Here is an 18,316-nt window from a genome sequence, read left to right as displayed (position 1 = left end):
TTGAAACCATTATGTAATTATGAATGAGAACATTTACAGTTCTGACGCTTCTTATATAGTAATTAGGACGTCACGGCGTAATGATTTTATTGACGTCATAGCGCAATGATATTATTTCATGACGTCTTCAGAAACAACAATATATTTTCGTGTTTTTCTATTCACGTCATAGCTCTAATATAAAACTATGACGACATTCAATATTTATCTAGTAGGGTTTCAGACAAGGTAATTCTAATGATGTACTTTTGTTTTGATTTGACTCTATTTTTAGGAGTTTTGTTATATTTCTTAACATTGGACTGATCGTCTCTTACTAGATTGCTAGCTACTGCCGCAAACCCGGATTCACATATATATTCATTTATGAGAGGCAACCTGACCGAGTGGTCCAAGGCACTGGTGTTAGCCACCGGTCTCTTCGGAGGCGTGGGTTCAAATCTTACCGCTGGTATACGATTATGTTTGAAAGACTGCAGTGTGAAAAGACATCGAAAATGCAGTTTTTGGTGGAAAAATTTATTCTCTTTGAGAAATAATTTATTTTAGTTACAAAAGGTTTTTAACCCAATTAATTTCCTTTAAAATGAGCTACTGAACAACCCTCTACGATGTTCCAGTGCCAAGCTATCTCTGGATACAAAAGAAAAGAGAAAAAATATCCCGTTTGTGGAGAATAACGTGGTAAAAGTCAATTTGCTTGATTTTCAAGCCAATATATTTTCTTTGCTATTCAAGCCAAAGGGCGGTAAGTTTCCTTTATAGAGTTTTCGGACAAGGCGCTTCTAATGGTGTACTTTTTGTTTTGATCTGACTCCTCTGTTAGGAATTAGGGGTTTTTATATTTTTTAACATTGGATGTGATCGTCTCTTACTAGGTTGCTAGCTACCGCTGCAACCCGGATATATTTTCTTTGTTATTCAAGCCAAAGGGCGGTAAGTTTCCTTTATAGGGGTTTCGGACAAGGCAGTTCTAATGGTGTACTTTTGTTTTGATCTGACTTTTTTAGGAGTTCGGGGTTTTATATTTCTTAACATTGGAGGTGATCGTCTCTTACTAGATTGCTAGCTACCGCTGCAACGCGGATTATTCCAATGATCGTCTTTTAATGTAACATATCAGTTACTATGGGAGAGAGATCGTTCTTTACTGTAACATTCTAGCTAAAATAATGAAGATAATATGAATGAACCACAGTGTTCAGTTTCTTTGGACTTGAGTTCGTTTTTTAACTATAAATACTAACAGGAAAAAGCCTATGGCTTTTTCTTCTTTTAAATAGTAAGAGACGAAACTCAATAAATCAAATAGCTAACTAAGTCCAATGTATGGATGGGTGGGTTATTTCAGTAATCGTCTTTTAATGTAAAAATGTAAATACTGTAATCTTAACTATAGTGAAGTTGCGTATGCAAGTTAGTACAGGGAAGAGTTTGATCTTTATTATATTTATATTTCTTAACATTGGACGTGATCGTCTCTTACTAGGTTGCTATCTACCGCATGCAACCACAGGAAAAAGCCTACGGCCTTTTTTTCTTTGAAATAGTAAGAGACGAAACTCAAACGATCAAGTAGCTAACTAAGTCCAATGTATGCAATAGTTTTTTATTCCAACGATCGTCTTTTAATGTAACTTACCGCTGGTATACAATTATGATCCATGTACAAAAATCAAATATCTTTGAAAAGACTGCAGTATAAAAAGACATCTAAAATGCAGTTTTTGTTGGAAAAATTTTTTCTCTCTTAGAAATAATTTATTTTAGTTACTAAAGATTTTTAACCCAATTAATTTACTTTAAAATGAGCCATTGAACAACTGTCTACGATTTTCCAGTGCCAAGCTATCTGTGGAAAAGAAGAAAGAAAAAAAAACTATGCTGTTTGTGGAGAATAACATGGTTAAAGTCAATTTTCTTTATTTTCAAGCCAATATATTTCCCTTGCCGTTCAAGCCAAGGGACACAAAGTTTCCTATACAGGTGTTTCGGACAAGGCGGTTCTAATGGTGTGCTTTTTGTTTTGATCTGACTGCTTTTTAGGAGCTATGGGTTTTTATATTTCTTAAAATTGGACGTGATCGTCTCTTACTAGGTTGCTAGCTACACTGCAACCCGGATTTCCTTTATAGGGGTTTAGGACAAGGCGGTTCTAATGGTGTAATTTTTGTTTTGATCTGACTCTTTTTTGAGGAGTTAGGGTTTTTATATTTCTTAATATTGGACGTGATCGTCTCTTGGTTGCTAGCTACCGCTGCAACCCGTATCATTGATCCATATTTAATATTAATTATAATCTTATTTTAGTAACTATGGGCTGGAAGTTTGTTCTTTACTTTATCAAATGGTGTACCTTTTTTAGGTGTACTCTTTTTTTAGGAACTATGGGTTTTTATATTTCTTAACATTGGACGTGATCGTCTCTTACAACGTTGCTAGCTACCGCTGCAACCCGGATAACAGCTGCCGCTGCAACCCGGATACCGCTACAAACTGGATAGCTTGTAGCTACTCCTGGAGCCACCATGTATCAGTTGCTATGGGCGAGAGATCGTTCTTTACTGTAATTCTCCTTTGAAGTAGTAAGAGACGAACCTCAAACAATCAAGTAGGTAACTAAGTCCAATGTATGCGATGGTTTTTATAATTCTAATGATCGTCTTTTAATGTAATATGATTTATGTACAAAAATCAAATATCTTTGAAAAGACTGCAGTATGAAAAGACATCAAAAATGCAGTTTTTAGTGGAAAAATTTATTCTCTTTTAGAAATAATTTATTTTAGTTACAAAATATATTAAACCGTATTAATTTCCTTTAAAATGAGCCATTGAACAACTCTCTACAATGTTCCAGTGCCAAGCTATCTGTGGAAAAGAAAAAAAAATATAAGTTTAGGCAAAATGTTGTAGTAGCTGCCATTTTTCTTGATTTTCAAGCCAATATATTTCCCTTGTTGTTCAAGCCAAGGGTTAGAGAGTTTCCTATATACGGGTTTCGGACAAGGCGGTTCTAACGGTGTACTTTTTGTTTTGACCTGACTTTTTTTTAGAAACTATGGGTTTTTATATTTCTTAACATTGGACGTGATCGTCTCTTACTAGGTTGCTAGCTACCGCTGCAACCCGGATTTTACCATGGGCTAAGGTTCATTCTTTACTGTAATTACTATAGGAAACAGTTCGTTCTTTAATGTAATTCCTTTAAAATGAGCCATTACACTCATTATTATGACCACAAACTGTTTGGTTTAATACTTAAGTTACTATGGGTTACATTTTGTTCCTTATTGTAATTTCTGCTATATCCGATTAAACTTGTATATCCTTTATGTAATCCATTTAATATAAGTTAGAGTTCCTTTTTCTCTTATAAAACGGTGCGACCCGGATCTTCAGTTACTACGGGCTACAGATCGATCTTTACTGTGAACATCTAACGGCATCACAGACCTGTTACTGCCTTTCTCTGAAAAATTTTCTTTACCTTGCTGTTGTAGTAACGTATCATAGCTGAAACATGGTAGACCATATTATTAAATACAATCATCATTACGCTCTTAGATGTTTTTTAAAGTAATGAACATACTTACAAATTCCCATTAACAGTATTGATCCTTAATTTAAAAAAGAAGAAAAAAGAAAAAAATATCCCGTTTAGGCAGAATGTTGTAATAGCTGCCACTTTTCTTGATTTTCAAGCCAATATATATCCCTTGCTGTTCAAGCCAAGGGACTGAAAGTTCCCTATACAGGGGTTTCGGACAAGGCGGTTCTAATGGTGTACTTTTTGTTTTGATCTGACTCCTTTGTTAGGAACTATGGTTTTTTATATTTCTTAACATTGGACGTGATCGTCTCTTACTAGGTTGCTAGCTACCGCTGCAACCCGGAACACATTGTAAACAGTAACCTTTGAATTGTGATTACTGTAAGCAACTTCTATATAATGTTTCCTTATAACACTTCAGTTATTATGGACTAAACATCGTTCTTTAATATAATGTAATCCAATTAATTTCCTTTAAAATGAGCTATTGAACAACTCTCTACGATGTTCCAGTGCCAGGCTATCTCTGGAAACAAAAGAAAATTTAAACAAAATATCCCGTTTAGGCAGAATGTTGTAGTAGCTGCCACTTTTCTTAATTTTCAAGCCAATATACTTCCCTTGCTGTTCAAGCCAAGGGACAGAAAGTTTACTATACAGGGGCTTCGGATAAGGCGGTTCTAATGGTGTACTTTTTGTTTTGATATGACTCCTTTTTTAGGAGCTATAGGTTTTTATATTTCTTAACATTGGACGTGATCGTCTCTTACTAGGTTGCTAGCTACCGCTGCAACCTGGATAATGTTAAACAAAGAGACTCTGGGTTACAGCTGCCACTACAACCCAAATACCGTTACAATCTGTTTAGCTAGTAAGCTACCCCTGGAACCACCGTATATCAGTTACTATGGGCGAGAGATCATTCTTTACTGTAAACAAGGGACAGAAATTTTCCTAAATAAGGGTTTCGGACAAGGCGGTTCTAATGGTGTATTTATTGTTTTGTTTTGACTCTTTTTTAGCAGCTATGGGTTTTATATTTCTTAACATTGGACGTGATCATCTCTTTGTAGGTTGCTAGCTACCGCTGCAACCCGGATACCGCTTGAGCCCGGATCATAAATTACAAACAGGAAAAAGCCTACGGCTTTTTCTTATTTGGAATAGTAAGAGACGATCCTCAAATAATCAGACAGCTAATTAGGTTTTTAATTTATTCTTTAACATAAACTTCATTAATCGGATATTTCAATTTATCCTATGTGGTCTAGAGGTTGGGATAGCTCTCAACCAGTTGGCCTGAGTTGAATTTCCGTATGGGTAATTTTTACTTATGATGATTTCTTAAGGAATATTTCTTAAGGATTTCTTAAGGAATTACAAAAGGTTTTTAACCCTATTAATTTCCTTTAAAATGAGCCATCGAACAACTGTCTTCGATGTTCCAGTGCAAAGCTATCTGTTGAATTCCTAACTTATACTATAATTAAGTGGCGTATAAAATTTAGTATATGCAAGAGGTCGTTCTTTATTATAAATATATGCAGTGTGAAAAGACATCAAAAATGCAGTTTTTGGTGGAAAAATTTATTCTCTTTTAGAAATAATTTATTTTAGTTACTATAGATTTTTAACCCAATTAATTTCCTTTAAAATGAGCTATTGAACAACCCTCTACGATGTTCCAGTGCCAAGCTATCTGTGGAAAAGAAAAAAGAAAAGAGAAAAAATTATCCCGTTTGGGGAGAATAACGTGGTTAAAGTCAATTTTCTTGATTTTCAAGCCAATATATTTCCCTTGCTGTTCAAGCCAAGGGACAAAAAGTTTCCTATACAGGGGTTTCGGACAAGGCGGTTCTAATGGTGTACTTTTTGTTTTGATCTGACTCCTTTTTTAGGAGCTATGGGTTCTTATATTTCTTAACATTGGACGTGATCGTCTCTTACTAGGTTGCTAGCTACCGCTGCAACCCGGATAAGAAATTAAGTTTTCCGTGAAAAATAATTAATAAAAAAAAAATAAAGTATAAATGGCACTAGATCTAGATATTTTCTTAAAATGAGCAATTGAACAACTCTCTACAATGTTCCAGGGCCAAGCTATCTGTGGAAAAGAAGAAGAAGAAAGAAAAAAATATCCCGTTTGTGGGATATTTTTCATGGCCGAGTGGTTCAAGGCGCTGGTGTTAGTCACCAGTCTCTTCAGAGGTGTGGGTTCAATTCCTACCACTGGTATATGATTATGACGTCATTGATCAATCTTTAATATGAAATATGTAATTTTTCGTAAAAAACTAATTCTATTTTAAAAATACATTGTTATAAGTACAAAAAGTTTTTAACGCCAATAATTTCCTTTAAAATGAGCCATTGAACAACTCTCTACGATGTTTCAGTGCCAAGCTATCTGTGGAAAAGAAGAAGAAAGAAAAAAATATCCCCTTTGTGGAGAATAACGTGGTAAAAGTCAATTTTCTTGATTTTCAAGCCAATATATTTTCTTTGTTATTCAAGCCAAAGGACGGTAAGTTTCGCTTATAGGAATTTCGGACAAGGCGATTCTAATGGTGAACTTTTTGTTTTGATCTGACTCTTTTTTTAGGAGTTATGGGTATTTATATTTCTTAACATTGGACGTGATCGTCTCTTACTAGGTTGCTAGTTACCGCTGCAACCCGGATTATCAAGCTGACTCGAGTTCCAATCCCGGTATGGGAAATTTTTACTTATGTTGATTTCTTAACGAACATAATTAAATAATCAACTTTATAATGATTCCTTTTATTACTTCGGTCAATATAGGCTACAGTTCGTTCCTTAAGGTAAATATTTTAAAAATAATTTGTTTTAATTACAAAAGATTTTTAACCCCATTAATTTCCTTTAAAATGAGCCATTGAACAACTTTCTACGATGTTCCATTGTCAAGCAATCTGTGGAATTACAAACCTATACTATAATTAAGTGGCGTATGAAATTCAGTATAGGCAAGAGGTCTTTCTTTATTATAAATTTTATATTATTATACCTTACTGTATTACAAACAGGAAAAAGCCTATGGATTTTTCTTAATTGGAATAGTAAGAGACGACCTGGCTACAACCTACGATTATAACATCAATGATAAATCTTTAATATTAAGGATAATCTTATTTTAGTTACTATGGGCTGGAAGTTTGTTCTTTACTGTAATGATGAAGATTTAACTGATGAGTCAAAAGTAAGGTTGCAAGTTGACGATTTTGTTTTGGCCTTATTATAATTGGTATGATAAAATAATAATATGCATATGGTTCTTAAATCATACTGTTTTATACTCCCATATGGTCTAGCGGATAGGATAGGTAGCTTTCATCTAGCAGGTCCGGGTTCGATTCCCGGTATATAATTTATAATGAACCACATCGATACTTTATGTAATCTTTATTATAATTTTTAATATATTGACTTTAAATATAACTGTACTAGCCTATACTATAGTTAAGCGGCCTATAAAATTTAGCATAGACAAGAGGTCGTTCTTTACTATATTTTCATAATGTGAAATTGTTTGTTACTCAAACATTCTAAATATTTTTACAGTTTACAGAGTTTAGCACTTTTTCTCATGTCTTTTGCATTGTCATAATATAAATACTGTAATCATAACTATAGTGAAGTTGCCTATGCAAGTTAGTATAGGGAAGAGTTCAATCTTTATTATTACTTGCTTTTCTGTAATCTTTATCATTATCATACCGTTCCTTGCTCTTTTGTCTAGCCTGATCAATTGTTGCTTCTCTGTAATCTTCATCATTACCATACCGTTCCTTGATCTTTTGTTTGGCTGTCTCAATTTTTGCATGTCTATAATCTTCATCATTATGATAACACATCTTGCTGTTTTGTTTTGCTCTCTCAATTTTACTACTCGATACGCCTGGTCGGTTGAATACCTTTGCTTTTCTCTTTTCAAGATACTATCTCTGTTGTTTGTGTAGTACTGTTTTTTCAACTTGCGTGCAGCTTGCTTTGATCTAACCATTATCTAATCAAGAATGAGACCATTTACAGTTTTGAATATTCTTATATAGTAATTATGACGTCACGGCGTAATGATTTTATTTCATGACGTCATGGTGCAATGGTATTATTTCATGACGTCTTCAGAAACAACAATATAATTTCGTGTTTTTCTATTCACGTCATAGCTCTAATATAAAACTATGATGACATTCATTATTTATCTAGTAGGGTTTCAGACAAGGTAGTTCTAATGATGTATTTTTGTTTTGATCTGACTCTATTTTTAGGAGTTTTGGGTTTTTATATTTCTTAGCATTGGACTGATCGTCTCTTACTAGGTTGCTAGCTACTGCTGCAACCCAAATTATGAGAGGCAGCCTGGCCGAGTCGTCCAAGGCACTGGTGTTAGCCACCAGTCTCTTCGGAGGCGTGGGTTCAAATCTTACCGCTGGTATACGATTATGTTTGAAAGACCGCAGTGTGAAAAGACATCAAAAATGCAGTTTTTGGTAGAAAAATTCATTCTCTTTTAGAAATAATTTATTTTAGTTACTATAGATTTTTAACCCAATTAATTTCCTTTAAAATGAGCCATTGAACAACTCTCTACGATGTTACAGTGCCAAGCTATCTGTGGAAAAGAAAGAAAAAAAATAAAAAAAAATATCCCGTTTAGGCAGAATGTTGTAGTAGCTACCACTTTTCTTGATTTTCAAGCCAATATATTTCACTTGCTGTTCAAGCCAAGGGACAAAAAGTTTCCTATACAGGGTTTTCAGACAAGGTGGTTCTATTGGTGTACTTTTTGTTTTGATCTGACTCCTTTGTTAGGAACTATTGGTTTTTATATTTCTTAACATTGGACGTGATCGTCTCTTACTATGTTGCTAGCTACCGCTGCAACCCGGATGTACAAAAATCAAATATCTTTGAAAAGACTGCAGCATGAAAGGACATCAGAAATACAGTTTTTGGTGGAAAAATTTATTCTCTTATTGAAATAATTTATTTTAGTTACTATAGATTTTTAACCCAATTAATTTCCTTTAAAATTAGCCATTGAAAAACTATCTACGATGTTCTAGTGCCAAGCTATCTCTGGAAACAAAGAAAAAAAATATCCCGTTTAGGCAGAATTTTGTAGTAGCTGCCACTTTTCTTGATTTTCAAGCCAATATATTTCCCATGCTGTTCAAGCCAAAGGACAGAAAGTTTACTATACAGGGGTTTCGGACAAGGCGGTTCTAATGGTGTACTTTTTGTTTTGATCTGACTCTTTTGCTAGGAACTATGGGTTTTTATATTTCTTAACATTGGACGTGATCGTCTCTTGCTAGGTTGCTAGCTACCGCTGCAACCCGGATTAATTAAAAAAGGTTTCTACATACAGAAAGTCTCTTTAAAATGAGCCATTACACAGCTCTTTACTATGATGACCTAGAACTGTTTGATTTAATGCTTCAGTCACTATGGGTTAAAGTTCGTCCTTATTGTAAAAAACTAGGTTGCTAGCTACCGCTGCAACCCGGATAATTGAAAAACACCATTTGTGATGAGCTATATTCGTCCTTTATGTAGCTACACCTGGAACCACCATATATCAGTTAGTATGGGAGAGAGATCGTTTTTTACTGTAAATTAAATAGTATGAGACGAACCTAAAACAATAAAGTAGCTAACTAAGTCCAATGTATGATATGGTTTAGTATTCCAAAGATCGTCTTTTAATGTGATCCTTTGAAATAGTAAGAGACGAGTTTCAAACAATCAAGTAGCTAGCTAATTCTAATGTGTTCAATCGTTTTTTATTCCAATGATCGTCTTTTAAAGTTAAATGTAGGAAATGGTTTGATATTCCAATGATCGTCTTTTTATGTAAAAATTCAGTCAAAAGTTCGTTCTTTACTACAAAACTTTACTAACCTATACTATAGTTAAGTGGCCTATAAATTTAGTATAGGCAAGAGGTCGTTCTTTATCTTATTTAATGAAAAGCTTCCAAGGTATGGACCGGTAACTGTGGAACAGCTTACAGATGTAATGGAAAATATTAGACATCACTATGAATATATGGAGGCATAATTTTCCTTTACTTAGTTTCAGCTTTATTCGATGATCGAGCCTTTATGTACTACATCCAATGAAAATGACGTCATTGATCAATATTATACAAAGAAAAGAAGTTTTTTGTAAGAAATTGATTCTATTAAAAAGAAAATTAATTATAAATGGCAATAGATTTAGAGATTTCCCTGAAAATTATCCATTAAAAAAATCTACGATGTTTCAGTGCGAAGCTATCTGTGGAAAAGAAGAAAAGAGAAAAAAATACCGTTTAGGCAGAATGCTGTAGTAGCTGCCACTTTTCTTGATTTTCAAGCCAATATATTTCCCTTGCTGTTCAAGCCGAGGTAGAGAAGGTTTCCTTTGTAAGGGATTCAGACATGGCGGTTCTAATTGTGTGCTTTTTGTTTTGATCTGGATCTATTTTTAGGATTTATGGGTTATTATATTTCTTAACATTAGACATGACCGTCTCTTACTGGGTTGCTAGTTACCACTGTAACCTGGATTTTTTAGAGCCGTTTAGGCTTCAACCCGGATATTGGGTTCAATCCCTCACGAGCCATTTTTTCAACTAGATTAACAAATTAATCGAAAACCGTAATATTGCTTACTTGATATGCTAATTAAACATCGTTCATATTTAGAAAATTATCTCGTTTATTGTTTGGCCTTTATACAGATAATATATAAATGTTCTTCTAATGATCGTATTTTAATATAATTAGTTCTTCTAATGATCGTCTTTTAATATAAAACCCGGATTACTGTATTACAAACAGGAAAAAGCCTATGGCTTTGTCTTTATGGAGTAGTAAGAGACGACCTGGCTACAACCAACGATTATGATATCATTGATCAATCTCTAAGATTAATTATAATCTTATTTTAGTTACTATGGGCTGGAAGTTCGTTTTTTACTGTAATGATTGCTTCAAAAATCAAATATCTTCGAAAAGACAACAAAATGTAAAGATATCAAAAATGTAGTTTTTAATGGAAAAATTTATACTGTTTTAAAAATAATGTGTTTTAGTTACAAAAGGTTTTTAGCCCAAATAATTTCCTTTAAAATGAGGCATTGAACAAACTCTCTACGATGTTCCAGTGCCAAACTATCTGTGGAAAAGAAAGAAAAAAGAAAAAAAAATGTCGTTTAGGCAGAATGCTGTAGTAGCTGCCACTTTCTTGATTTTCAAGCCAATATATTTCCCTTGCTGTTCAAGTCAAATGACAGAAAGTTTCCGATATTGGGGGTCTGGACAAGGGAGTTTTAATGGTACACTTTTTGTTTTGATCTGACTTTTTTTAGGATTGATGGGTTTTTAAATTTCTTAACATTGGATGTGATCGTCTCTTACTAGGTTGCTAGCTATCGCTGCATACCGGACCACCAACTGTTTGATATAATACTTCAGTTACTATAGGTTATAGTTCGTTCCTTACTGTTAACGACTCTCAAAGACTCAGGCAGCTAACCAAGTCCAATGTATGCAATGGTTTGTTCTTCTAATAGTCGTTTTTTAATATAGCTTTACCATGAACTGTTTGATTGCTTCGAAAATCAAATATCTTTGAACAGAATGCAGCATGAAGAGACATCAAAAATGCAGTTTTTAGTGGTGAAAAATATTCTGTTTTAAAAATAATTTGTTTTAGTTACAAAAAGTTTTTAACCCAATTAATTTCCTTTAAAATGAACCATTGAACAACTCTCTACGATGTTCCAGTGCCAAGCTGTCTTTGGAAAAGAAAAAAAAATGGCGTATAGGCAATATGCTTTAGTAGCTGCCACTTTTCTTGATTTTCATACCAATATATTTCCCTTGTTTTTTAAGTTAAGGAACAGAAAGTTTCCTATGCAGGAGTTTCGGACAAGGCAGTTCTAGTGGTGTAGCTTTTGTTCTGATCTGACTTTTTTTTAGGAGTTATGGGTTTTTATATTTCATAATATTGGACCTGATCGTCTCTTACTAGGCTGCTCACTACTGCTGCAACCCGGATTAGTTTTACTATGTGGCGTTGTCGTCTCTTACTAGGTTGCTAGCTACCGCTGAAACCCGGATGTACAAATTAACATGAAAAAAGATGTATTAACAAATTTAATATCATGACTTTTATGTAACTCATATATTATAAGTCTCTGATATTACAGTGGTAACTATCCTTGCCTGTGATGCGGAAGACCCGGGTTCGATTCTCCGTCCGATAAAATTTTTAATATAATGAATTTAAAATAGTATCTCTTAAATTCAAAGTTTAAAAAAGAGGCTCAGTTTAGCTATCTCCTAGCTTAATATAATAAGTTTAATATAAATTAATATAGGCAATAGGTTGTTCTTTATTATAAATTATAATGAACCACATCGATCCTTTATGTAACTAGTAAAGGACGAACCAAAGCCCTTAGTAAAATTTCTAGTTACTTTGCCGTGGTTTTTTCTTTACTAGGTTTCAGCTATCTCTACAACCATGATACCGAGGAAACTTATATAATCCACAGTTTTAATGAACTAAATCAAGGTTTTATGTAATTAATTATTTTAATATTTTAGTTACTATAGGCTAGAGTTCGTTCCTTATTATATAATTTTAACCCCATTAAGTTCCTTAAAAATGAGCCATTGAACAACTCTCTACAATGTTCCAGTGCCATGCTATCTGTTGAATTACTAACCTATACTATAATTAAGTGACGTATAAAATTTAGTATAGGTAAGAGGTCGTTCTTTATTATACTATGTGTGGAATTACTAACCTATACTATAATTAAGTGTCGTTTAAAATTTAGTATAGGCAAGAGGTCGTTCTTTATTATATAATTATGACGTCACAGCGTAATGATTTTGTTGACGTCATAGAGCAATGATATTATTTCATGACGTCTTCAGAAACAACAATATAATTTCATGTTTTTCTATTCACGTCATAGCTCTAATATAAAACTATGATGACATTCATTATTTATCTAGTAGGGTTTCAGACAAGGTAATTCTAATGATGTACTTTTGTTTTGATCTGACTCTATTTTTAGGAGTTTTGTTATATTTCTTAGCATTGGACTGATCATCTCTTACTAGGTTGCTAGCTACTGCTGCAACCCAAATTCACATATATATTTATTTATGAGAGGCAGCCTGGCCGAGTGGTCCAAGGCACTGGTGTTAGCCACCAGTCTCTTCGGAGGCGTGGGTTCAAATCTTACCGCTGGTATACGATTATGTTTGAAAGACTGGAGTGTGAAAAGACATCGAAAATGCAGTTTTTGGTGGAAAAATTTATTCTCTTTTAGAAATAATTTATTTTAGTTACAAAAGGTTTTTAACCCAATTAATTTACTTTAAAATGAGCTATTGAACAACCCTCTACGATGTTCCAGTGCCAAGCTATCTGTGGAAAAGAAAAAAAAGAAAAAAGAAAAAAATATCCCGTTTGGGGAGAATAACGTGGTTAAAGTCAATTTTCTTGATTTTCAAGCCAATATATTTCCCTTGCTGTTCAAGCCAAGGGACAGAAAGTTTCCTATACAGGGGTTTCGGACAAGGCGGTTCTAATAGTGTACTTTTTGTTTTTATCTGACTCCTTTGTTAGGAACTATGGGTTTTTATATTTCTTAACATTGGACGTGATCGTCTCTTACTAGGTTGCTAGCTACCGCTGCAACCCGGATTTCCTTTAAAATGAGCTATTGAACAACCCTCTACGATGTTCCAGTGCCAAGCTATCTCTGGATACAAAGAAAAAAAGAAAAAAAGAAAAAAATATCCCGTTTAGGAAGAATGTTGTAGTAGCTGCCACTTTTCTTGATTTTCAAACCAATATAATTCTCTTGCTGTTCAAGCCAAGGGACAGAAAGTTTCCTATACAGGGGTTTCAGACCAGGCGGTTCTAACGGTGTACTTTTTGTTTTGATCTGACTCCTTTTTTTAGGAACTATGGGTTTTTATATTTCTTAACATTGGACGTGATCGTCTCTTACTAGGTTGCTATCTACCGCTGCAGCCCGGATAAGAGACGAAACTCAAACAATCAAGTAGCTAACTAAATCCAATGTATGGAATGGTTTGCTATTTCAGTGATCGTCTTTTAATGTAAAAATATAAATACTGTAATCTTAACTATAGTGAAGTTGCGTATGCAAGTTAGTATAGGGAAGAGTTTGATCTTTATTACATTACATTAAAGGTAGAACTCTTTATAATTGATTACAAACAGGAAAAAGCCTACGGCTTTTTCTTCTTTGAAATAGTAAGAGACTAGCATCAAACAATCAAGTAGCTAACTAAATCAAATATATGTATTGGGTTTTTATTCCAATGACCGTCTTTTAGTGGAAAATTTTAATATATTGGCCTTAAATATAATAACTGTACTAGCCTATGCTATAGTTAAGCGGCCTATAAAACTTAGTATAGGAAAGAGGTCGTTCTTTATTATAATAATGTAATGTTTGAAAGACTGCAGTGTGAAAAGACATCAAAAATGCAGTTTTTGGTGGAAAAATTTATTCTCTTTTAGAAATAATTTATTTTAGTTACAATAGGTTTTTAATCCAATTAATTTCCTTTCAAATGAGCTATTGAACAACCCTCTACGATGTTCCAGTGCCAAGCTATCTCTGGAAACAAAGAAAAAAAGAAAAAAAGAAAAAAATATCCCGTCTAGGAAGAATGTTGTAGTAGCCGCCACTTTTCTTGATTTTCAAGCAAATATATTTCCCTTGATGTTCAAGCCAAGGGACAGAAAGTTTACTATACAGGGGTTTCAGACAAGGTGGTTCTAACGGTGTACTTTTTGTTTTGATTTGACTCCTTTTTTTAGGAACTATGGGTTTTTATATTTCTTAACATTGGACGTGATCGTCTCTTACTAGGTTGCTAGCTACCGCTGCAACCCGGATTGCTAGCTACCGCTGCAACCCGGATTAAGCCTGATGAAGATTTAACTAATGTGTCAAAAGTAAGGTTGCATGTCGACTATTTTGTTTTGGCCTTATTATAATTGGTATGGTGAAATAATAATATGCATATGGCTCTTAAATCATACTTCTTTATGGTTCCCTATGGTCTAGTGGCTAGGGTAGTTAACTTTCACTTAACAGGCTCGGGTTCGATTCCCGGTCTGGGAAGATTTTTAACTCTATAATCTTCAAACATTTGAACCTTTTATAATTTATAATGATGTATAACATAAATACTGTAATCTTAACTATAGTGAAGTTGCGTATGCAAGTTAGTATAGGGAAGAGTTCGATCTTTATTATACTTTAAAAAGTATTTTATTTTTAATTACAAAAGGCACTAGATGTTGCAACTGCCTTTAAAATGAGCTATTATACAGCTCTCTATGATTTTCCAGTGCCCAGCTAGCTGAGAAGGAAAATCAAGCAGAAAGAAAAAAAATATCCCGTTTGTGGAGAATAACGTGGTAAAAGTCAATTTGCTTGATTTTCAAGCCAATATATTTTCTTTGTTATTCAAGCCAAAGGGCGGTAAGTTTCCTTTATAGAGGTTTCGGACAAGGTGGTTCTAATGGTGTACTTTTTGTTTTGATCTGACTCTTTTTTTAGGAGTTGGGGGGTTTTATATTTCTTAACATTGGACGTGATCGTCTCTTACTAGGTTGCTAGCTACCGCTGCAACCCGGATATTATTAACTATAATTAAGTTGAGTATCTAATCTATTACAGGCCAGAGTTCGCTCTTTATTATAAAAATTCGATAATCGAGCCCTTATGTAACCCGGATTAAAAAATTATTATCATATTTTATATGTAACTTTTATTTTATAAGTCTTCGATAGTCTAATGGTAAGTATGCCCACTTGTTATTTGGGAGAAGGGGGTTCGATTCCCTGTCGGGGACAAGTTTTAATATGTTGAATTAAAAGCACTATCTTTTCAATTGAAAATTTCAAAAAGAAACTTGTTTATTTACATTCTAGCTAAAATAATGAAAATAATATGAATGAACCACAGTGTTCAGTTTCTTTGGACTTGAGTTCGTTTTTTAACTATAAATACAAACAGGAAAAAGCTTACGGCTTTTTCTTCTTTTAAATAGTAAGAGACGAAACTCAAACAATCAAGTAGCTAACTAAGTCCAATGTATGGAATGGTTTGTTATTTCAGTGATCGTCTTTTAATGTAAATCTTTATCTGCTCACAACTGTCATAATGCATTGTGGGGTATACATCCCTGATGTTAGCTACCTTATCAAGGCTCTCACCAAATAATTTTATTATTGTATTTTCATCCACAGAAACTCTAATATTGCTATCACCGTAAATGAAGTCTTGACTATTCTTACGACAGAGTCTACTTGACACTTCTTCTATGTAATGACTTAGTTCCTTGTACGAGCCCTCGACTTTTAGTAGATTAATATGTTGTATAATCTTACATTTTGATACTGCCTTATATACGCTATTAATGAAACAGTTCAAGACAGGAAAATGTGGAGCTAGTGCCCTTAGAGAACGCAAATAGCTCTGACATCCCTCATTTGGGCTACAGTATAACGAATGCCCATTCTTTCTTGTGTCCCTGTAATTGATTTCACAATAATCCAAGCCGCCAAGGTAGAAATTAACCACTTTGTCAGTTGAAAATTTTAATGCTATATTATTTTCAAGGATATCAAAAAGAATTTGACATAATTCAATATCCGTCGGATAGAGCTTGCAGATATCAGGGTGACATTGCCAAGTAACCTGCTGCCCAATTTTTGGTTTTGAATGTTTACTCAGATTGTTATAGGTGACTTCAGCCATCATAATTTCCATGTCAGATCTAGTTTTAGAGCATTTTTCAATAGTTGTCTCGTACTTTTCAGGACAGTTTGTTTTACTACACAGAGAATTTTTTGCCAAATATTCAGTAGAACTAAAAGAACTGTTTAAAACACAGTTAGAAATGCTTTTTTCTTGAGTCAGTATTCCAGGAACGTTTTTTTTCTAAATCATTAGTCTTACAAACACATTTACTAATAACCCTAACAGGGTCGTTTTTGCCATAATTGAAAAACATTGCTTTTCCTTCGCTGTTGATAGGTATGCTTGTATATATATTTTTATTGCTGCTACATAAACTGCAATTGCTCCTTCTAAAATTAATATACGAATTTTCTAGGAAGTACGCCTCCGTATATTAACTGTGTTGTCGAACATTTTCCATTGCATCTATAAACTGTTCCGCAGTTGCCAATCCATACCATGGAAGCTTTTCGTTAAACTGACAATATTTCTTTTGGATATTACTATGAAGCTTTGCCAAAGCATTTCTAGCCGACTTTTCAACAGCATCCGCTCTTTCAAAGAGAATTTTAATCTGTAATTTTGAATACTTTTCGTGATCCCGATAAAACATGCGTAAAATGTTTCTCAATTTACAAAGATCAGCCTGCATTTTTGCCATCTTCTTGTGTTTCTGAATGTAATTTTTCCCTTTGTCCTTATGCGTTCTTCGGTACAACCTCGCAGAGAATTTAGTTTTTTCATTATAGATTTTGTCACCCCAGTAACGCTCCTTGATATTTTGTTTGGCTGTCTCAATTTTTACTTCTCGATACACCTGGACGGTTGAATACCTTTGCTTTTGGTTTTTCTTATATTTGATGCGGTAATCTTCATCATTGTGATAACTCTCCTTGATCTTTTGTTTGGCTGTCTCAATTTTTGCATGTCTATAATCTTCATCATTGTGATAACACATCTTGCTGTTTTGTTTTGCTCTCTCAATTATTACTTCTCGATACGCCTGGTCAGTTGAATACCTTTGTTTTGCTCTCTCAATTATTACTTCTCGATACGCCTGGTCGGTTGAATACCTTTGCTTTTTTCTTTTCAAGATACTATCTCTGTTGTTTGTGTAGTACTGTTTTTTCAAATTGCGTGCAGCTTGCTTGATTGAAACCATTATGTAATTATGAATGTGAACATTTACAGTTCTGACGCTTCTTATATAGTAATTATGACGTCACAGCGTAATGATTTTATTGACGTCATAGCGCAATGATATTATTTCATGACGTCTTCAGAAACAACAATATAATTTCGTGTTTTTCTATTCACGTCATAGCTCTAATATAAAACTATGACGACATTCAATATTTATTTAGTAGGGTTTCAGACAAGGTAATTCTAATGATGTACTTTTGTTTTGATTTGACTCTATTTTTAGGAGTTTTATTATATTTCTTAGCATTGGACTGATCGTCTCTTACTCGATTGCTAGCTACTGCTGCAACCCAGATTCACATATATAGTTATTTATGAGAGGCAACCTGGCCGAGTGGTCCAAGGCACTGGTGTTAGCCACCAGTCTCTTCGGAGGCGTGGGTTCAAATCTTACCGCTGGTATACGATTATGTTTGAAAGACTGCAGTGTGAAAAGACATCGAAAATGCAGTTTTTGGTGGAAAATTTTATTCTCTTTTAGAAATAATTTATTTTAGTTACAAAAGGTTTTAACCCAATTAATTTCCTTTAAAATGAGCTATTGAACAACTATCTACGATGTTCCAGTACCAAGCTATCTCTGGATACAAAAAAAGAAAAAAGAAAAAAATATCCCGTTTGGGGAGAATAACGTGGTTAAAGTCAATTTTCTTGATTTTCAAGCCAATATATTTCCCTTGCTGTTCAAGCCAAGGGACAGAAAGTTTCCTATACAGGGGTTTCGGACAAGGCGGTTC

Source organism: Artemia sp. Qi Xiang Cuo, chromosome 21 (assembly GCF_049724085.1).
Source record: "Artemia sp. Qi Xiang Cuo chromosome 21, ASM4972408v1, whole genome shotgun sequence".
Lineage (NCBI taxonomy): Eukaryota > Metazoa > Arthropoda > Branchiopoda > Anostraca > Artemiidae > Artemia > Artemia sp. Qi Xiang Cuo.
The sequence above is the reverse complement of the archived record's forward strand: the minus strand, read 5'-3'. Positions refer to the sequence as shown.